We start from the raw sequence: 7,864 nt of genomic DNA on the forward strand, positions 1-7,864 counted from the left end.
CCACCTCTTTCTTTCCCATCATATTGTCTCCTGATTGCCAGCAATTAGTAAAGCCAGGCAAATAGGAAGTAGTTATTGCGATGCATGGGTGTTGTTGGCTTGCATGCTGGCTAAAAGCCCCAGAAATGTTTGCTAACCCTTAGGGTCACCGCCGATTCACTCGCACAGACAGAAAACAAGATTTATGTTGTGCAAATCCGTACTCATTCAGACTTTAACCATTGTGCCGTGCCAATCTACTCGCTCTGCTCTATCTGTCTGTCTGACATGACACTAATGTGTTTTTATTCCTGTTTAACCCAGCCTGTGATGAATTTGTTGGCACTCCAAGAATGAAGCGATGGGAAGCGGGTTGCCCTTGATTAGTTGGGGAACACGTGGCGACATGCAGAGGCTGATGCAGTGGCATGTCACAGAGGCAATGACCCATCAGTCTTCAAGTTTCCCCGCAGAGGATTGTTTATCCGCTGTTTTGTCTTTGTGTGACAAAAGGCAATTTAAATGTCTAAAGGATGTTGTTAATTCTATTTACTCCTAAATAACCTGGAATGAATTCACATCCACTTATTTGCTATACCCAGCCTAGCCAGTTCTCTTTATTCTCCCTGCAGTTGGCTCGGTTTTCACTGCTTGATAATTGAACACACAAAGGACACACAGCTGCCATAACACTCAAGTTGACAGCACACGAGTAAATCGTCGCAGTACAAGATTCTTTATACAAGCTGGCAAGCCAATAATGTAAAATTTGTTTAATGCCTTTGCCACGTTAAAGAGGGAAATTGGAAAGTGACATGACTGACTGGTGGCTTTCCTTGAGCGCTGACCAGCAGGCGCAGCAGAGGAGCCGAGTCTGGTGCCAAGTTCTATTTCAGAGCCTGCATTCCGAATGATTAGGCGGCTTGTGAAACAAACCCTGGTGACAGAAACAAGAGTATGGCCTGGCAACTGTTGGGCAGGATGCCAGGTGCCTGCTCTCCCTGTGCATTATCACACACTCACTCCATCTCTCTCGAGTACACAACAGCAGCACTGTGACCGCTGGATTATTTACCACCATAACCTCCATGTCCTTCACTCGGGGAGTATTTTCACAGATTACTCCAGAATTACAGAGTAATCAAAACTATTCCAATTCTTTCCCTCTATTTTTAACCATTCAAAGTAGTGGAGAAAGTGGGGGGGGCAGAACACTTTGGAAGGGTGGCAAATGAGAACAGCAGAGTGGAAGGCCATCACAAATAAAAAGATAAAAAATATGTTTAAAAAAGTAAAATACAACATTTTTCATTTAAAATATTGCTTTTGTAATTTTTCCAATCCTTAAAGAAGCTTGAATTGATTTTCTTTTAATTTTGTCAATAATAGTACTAATATTGATTCAAAAATTGCTGAGGGGGGCGTAGCCCCGCCCCTGCCTATTCATGAATTTAAATATTCAAGCAAGTTATAGCTTTAAAATTATGCATAAGACTATAAATGGGTTTATACATGTATCTGTTTTTAGCTGCAAAACCTTCATCTTTTCTTGATGGTGAGGTTGATTACTGAACAAACACTTTGAACAAACCAAAATGAAAGCATATGCACAATTTGCATTTTAATGAGCAGGTGAGTGTCATACAGCAAATTGTCCAGGCAAAGGCAACTCCTACAGTAACACTTAGGCTTGTAATAACAATTATTTAATAAGAGAGAATTCATACATTGCCAAAGCAGGTGCTGAGGTTTTTTTGAGCACATTTCAAGTGAATTCACAATTAGTTCATATTTGTTTTGATCTTATTTACTGTTTGTTATCAAAGGAATGTGTTGCCACTTGCTTTTTGCAAATTTGCTTTGATGGAGACATGCACAAGGAAGCCATGCATAAAATTTATGCATGACTGAGGCAAAGTTCAGTAGGCTTGTGCCAAACAAAACACTGTTCAATTAAAAGGGAAGTAATGGCATTCTATATAATGGGGGATATCGGTGCGAACGAAAACTGACAGAAAAGCATGATGGCTCATTCGTGTCATGCTATGCAAATGAGCCATCATGCGTTTCCCCTTGCTCTTTAAGAATACTCGCACATTCAAATTTACCATCATAATCTGTATGACAGAGGACATTAATTATGTTCACTGGCTGATCTCTGATTCTTCACAACATCTCTGATTAGAATTTCACACATTGTAACGACGTGCTTCAGGAGCAGAAGCTTAGAAACAAAAAGAGCACAAATCAAAGCTGCTAAGAGCTGGAGGTGGAGCTTTGTTTACAGATAAATGGAGATTTATCTCAGCTGATCGGCCGTTAAAAGCCAACTTAAATGTTCCAATGACAGAGAAGCAGCTCATCTCCTAGTATTTCAGTTCCCATTTTATGTTTGGGAAGTTTAATTAAGCAATAGATAATATTTTGAAAGAGTCGTTCACTTTAATGGATCCCCTGGGATCTTGGATAAACACAACAATAGAATCAAAGCATTAATCTATTTAATAGATGTGAAAATTAGGGATATAAATGGCTTTGAGCCTCAATTTTTATTTCTCTTGGGAATATTTACCCAATAAAGACAACACTTGCAGCCCACGTTGTACTTACGCTTTCATTTTCCCAGACACAAATGGTAGCCTTCGGTTTTCGAGGACAAACACCTAACACTCATTCAAAGCACATTTTTAACAACAGTATCTATCCAATCATTTTATCTGCACTCCCTTCAGTATTTCCCCCCGATCTTAACCATAAGAGAGTATCCGAACCCCATCCTTTTGTCTGGGGGAGTTACTTTTCAAACAAAGAACAAAACAAAGTCATTTGAAGGTTTCTCAAAAAGATGTTTGTCTGAGTGCAGCTCCATATTCTGCAGTCCTGAAACAGAGCAGAGTCAGTGAACCCTGCTACAATATGTGATGGAGGAGAGCCACATGCCCAGCATTCACCTCTGTGAGGCTGGACTGTTGTTTATCCCAGTAATGTCCATTTTATTGGGAATCTCACCGAGCCTTCACACTGCCTGCTGTGCTCAGCAGTGTGGAGAAGCCGGGGCCAGCAGAGGGATGGTCAGTGTCCGTCAATCACAATCACAAGGATCAGTTAGCAGCCATCAGTCTGAGAAGCCGTGCCCAGGTGTTTGCCTGTCTTCCATCTTCTTTACCTCCCCTCCACAAACGGACCCTTCTTTTCATTATTTGATGTTTGATCTTTCTGCTTTTATAAATCACGCGTCTTCTTTTTTTCCTACTGGTCATTTCTCAGAATAGAAGTTTTATGTTGAAACTCAAGGGAGGGTGTTTGCTTCTGTTTGCGGGAGTCCATAAGGGGGAGGGCTGAGAGAGCAGTCAAAGGTGATAAGAAGGGAACGACACAATATACTCAGACTATTGGAAAACAAACAGAAAACATTGATTTTTATCATCTGTACAGACACCCGAAGCTCACTGTGGCTGATGTTTACATGACACAAAATAAACAGTATATTGGAGCGCAGACTTGGACTCTGCATTTCATTTGCCGCCATGCCCTCGGTATATGTATGTCTTTGACCTGTTCCTGCCCCTAATTTTCCCCATCACATTCAGAGCAGACCTGCCAACGGTCAGCTTCATTACAGCCAATATCTTAAATCACCTCTCATGCACTACCCAGCAGTTTGAAGCTCTGTCTCCTCTGAATCGCCGTCATTTAAATGTTCCTGTGCTGATTGTGGGTGCAGGTGGTAATACATTAAGGGACTGAGACAGCCAGTGGCACAGTGCTGAAAGACCTTTATCCATTTGCGCTAAGTTTCTGCTCACATTCAGAGGCATGTCGGTCTAATTAAGCCAATGGTTTTGACTGTGGCCATATTCATATGGGACAGCTCACTTTAAGTTGTACAACAAGGTATTTCCACAGCACGTATACTCCGCCAGGCCAGTAGATTATGACATGGTCTAGGGAATTTCAAGAAGAAATTGTCCATTAATGAAAGCAGAGAATGGCTGCGGTGAAAAATGGAGACAGGTTATTGCTCTTTTACTTCCCATCCTTTAAGTAAAGAAGTCGAACATCTCCAGAGAGCCACACAATGTTGTGATTTTTTTTGTGTGTTTTTCCAAGTCAACAAAGTTTCAAGCTACTAAAACATAGTCATTTAATAAGCAATTTCTTTAATAAAAAAATGATATTTCATTTCTGTATGTCAAACCAGTGGCTCTGGTTCAGCTTAAATAAAAACAGCTTGTCTGTGTTTGAAGCATGCTGAGTTCTCACTGTGTCTCTGTCTCTCAATGATGAGCTCTTCAAGCAGGTAAAAGCTTCAGAAAGCCCTCGGCCCATTTCCATTCTAGCTTCCAGCAGTGTGAGTGGTGTGACAGCCTCTTGAGGTAAAGGGATTATTGAGATCAGGCCTCCCCCCCTGCTCCATGCCTTTGGCCCAGCCGGTCGAGCCAACCCAGTCAGTTCCCCGAGCCCCCTCGGTGCCTTCCAGAGCAGCCCACCAGGCGCACAGAGAGCAAAGAGGCACCAGGGACCCCTCTAATTGTCCATGCTTTGGGCAGCTCTCTGGCAAGGCAGCCTGAAGAAGGCCCTCTGTCCCAAGGCTTTCCCACTGCTCCCCACTCACAGATTCAGGGGGTGATACAGTGTCTGCTTTGAGGCTTTACATTTCAGCTTCAGATGGCTTTTAAAGTTGGCTTTGAACATGTTTTTAAACAGTGTTTGCAATTAGTTCATGTTTTATTGCAACATTTTTTCTCATTTTTAAAGCATAAAGTCACCGATCAGAACACTATTATCTTTGTAATAAAACAAAGCAGTTTGGATATAAGTGTGAATTCATTTATCCTGTAATTGCTGTACATGTGCCTGCATGCTTTGGGTTAACAGATCACTGCAGCATATCTGTATACATCTAGTTTAAAAACATAATAGTGTATCTTTGTCACAGTATGTCTGTTTTTTGTGTGTGTTATTTCTTGGAAGGAATGTTTTCTAGTCTGTGTCTGCTGTTAACCCGATGGTAAGAGCTGGAGGAATTATGGAGTCTGTCGCTGTTGGGAACTGGATGAGGGCTGACAAGGCCACCCATACAAAAGAAGGGGCAGCCTGTAGTCAACCAGTGGGGGGAAGGGAAGCCAATGAATGTGTACAGACCCAGCTAGGAACATACACACATTTATACTCTGATTTTTTTTATACCCAAACATACAATGGGCTATTTTTTAAACTATTTATGATACTTGTTGTTTCCTAAACAGAATCTATAAATCACAAATAAGAACCAAGAGTCAAATAATTGCAGCTCTGAGTAACTAATTAAAACAAAGTGTTTTCCATGTTCTATGGTTAATAATTAGCACTTACACAAAAGTCCATAAGAAAAATATACATAACAATGATGGGTTAAAGTAAAAAAAACAGAGCAAAATATCATCATTTTCTGTGTGACAGCTGCTCATAAACAACCCTTTACTGAACTGCTTCACCTGCTTCGAAGGACTTAATTGCTTAAAACTTAATTTAAAAACACAAGAAAATTTTAAAAAAGTGCAATGTGTGAAGAATTCACTAACTTCACTTCTATTTTCTTTTCCTAATTCTTTAGTGGTAGCTTGACAAGAAAAAAAATAAGAACCGCATGTGGTTTTGTCAACTATAAAATTTATTGGAAATATTAATGTGCGGCCAAGGTAGCCTGTACATTCAGGGTGAACACATAAAATTATAAAATTCTCTTTTATTCATTAGTTCATTTACATAAGACTAAATATGTAGAGATTTTCTTAAAATGGATTTACGGCACTAGGATTTATCAGCACCACCTTTTTAATATATTTTTAAAAGAGTTTTGAACTGTACAACGCAAAACTGTTTTTATACAACAAGAATTATCTATAGAAGATCAAAAACTGAGCAGTTTATAATGAAATCATTATCGCCACCGATCACGGAGGTTGAATGCAAGATCTGAATTATCATCTTCCATTATGCACTAAATTAATGCATCATTACTATTCGTTCTACTCGTTTATAATTATGTTAAATTGGCCTTCTTATCAGCAGAAAAAGACTTTGGATTATCAGCTTTTTGACTGTGTGGAATGTGCCAAATTCCTTGTGGATATGTGCCAGTTCCCCGCACAAAGAAGGAGGGAGAGATAATATTGGGAGGTTAAACTCTACAATTTTCTTTTAAAAGATGTAAGGAGAGCTTTTGCACAAATGCACTACTGCTTTATGAAGGAAATCAAACTGACGGGTCTGCGGGGCATTAACATCCACTTGACTCCCGGTGCAGGCAATTTTACAAGCCAACACATACATGGAGCTGACACATCAACACTGTTGATCTCTGCAATTGTGTTAGGTAACTGAATTCAGATGATATGTTAATGGGAAAGGGAAATATGCTGCCCTCGTTAGCATATGGGCCACTTGCATTTTAGAAACTTATTATCATTCTGCCTGCATTATTCTTAGAATAACTGTAATAATCAAATTGTCAAGTAGGAAAAAAGTGTTTCATTTTAAAGGCAGTGAGGTCAAAGATAAATGTGCTTGAAAAAGGAGAGATACGTTTCTTTGTTAATCAAATGTATGTAAATGAGGTTGCTAAACTGGTTATTGTTGAAGAGATAATTAAAAGACAGAAATCAAGTTTAGAAATTATGCAGAGTCCTTGTAGAAGTATGTTGCATCTTTTACCTGTTGGTAACAAGTACTAATCATAGACAAAAGAAACAGAGAATCCTTTATTTCTGAAATATTGTGAAAATCAACCTTCCTGATGGGATGCAACACAGAACATACTTTACATGTGACCTTAAAGTGGCTACTCCTCCAAAGAACGACAGGCAAAGGCTTAATTTGTCAGAAGATAAGACAGAAGGGCCCTGGTTTTGTACTTTTCTTTTGTTCCAAATTCCTGTCATTGGAAATGCGAACAGCAGAGGGCAGCTTGAATACATAAATACATACTAGAGGTGTGAATCTCTTGGTCATCAAAGACATGCACTGGTTTACATCGCTTAGTTTGCAACACACAGCTCATCTCCTTTTTGACAGCTAGCTGGGGGGACTGTGATCAGCAACAACCCTATCACAGCTGCACACTGGGGAGGAAGTGGGGAATAAAAGAACTGCAAAGTGACAGGTGATTGACCAGCACAGACCAAGAAGCAGGTAATGTTTTGAAAGCCCAGTGTCAATTTGTGAATCACATCAAATCTTGAGTTCTTTGTGTCTCCTCCCCTCCGCCTCTCTACTCCTCTCTTACCTGCAGGTTGCAGAGAGTTACAGCACTCGCCGTTGAAGAGGGAACCTCAAAGAAAACACTACGGTGTGCTGCTTTTATTGTTAAACCCGTGTTCTGCCATTGTCTGCCCTCATTTCTGAGCTCCATCTCTCTTCTCTTTCCCTCACTGTGGCGCAAGATGGATCTGCCAGCATGTGCCTGTGCTCTTCATCACTGTCAGGTGCCCCATGGTGGTCCTCCTCCTTTTTCTCAAACTGGGCACCAACCGCTGGCTGGAATTATTCCTCACCTCCAAAAACTCTCCCCACTGCTTTTAAATAAATGTGGCTGTAGTAAGCGAGTGGTGTTGCTCATCCATCTTACTGCGCGGCATGTGCAGTGTTTACTGAGGGAGACATAGAGTCTAATAAGCCACACAGTACTGTAAGAGCAAAGACACAAAGTGCAGAATGTGTTGTGATCTCCTTAGAGTGAGTGTTTGTTCAGAATACAAAGAAAGCCGTTTCCTTCATTGTGTCAGCAACTGATTTTATGTTAATCCCTTCAGAAATCACTGTAAAGCACATGCAGATTATCGCTTTTCCACTGATAGAGATGGCTTACTGCTACTGGTTTTGTTTTGTCTGACTAATCTGTGAC

The 7,864-nt window shown here is 40.5% G+C and overlaps 1 long non-coding RNA gene across 1 annotated transcript; it reads left to right on the forward strand.

Moving 5' to 3' along the window:
- The first annotated feature begins 7,012 nt into the window (after positions 1-7,012).
- On the forward strand, positions 7,013-7,535 carry LOC144988661 (uncharacterized). The gene is made up of 3 exons (XR_013652623.1): positions 7,013-7,152; positions 7,253-7,309; positions 7,404-7,535. It is a non-coding gene; the product is annotated as an uncharacterized LOC144988661 (long non-coding RNA).
- Positions 7,536-7,864: the final 329 nt, after the last annotated feature.

This window comes from Oryzias latipes, chromosome 21, assembly GCF_053564925.1.
Source record: "Oryzias latipes strain Hd-rR chromosome 21, Olatipes_Hd-rR_3.1".
Classification (NCBI taxonomy): domain Eukaryota; kingdom Metazoa; phylum Chordata; class Actinopteri; order Beloniformes; family Adrianichthyidae; genus Oryzias; species Oryzias latipes.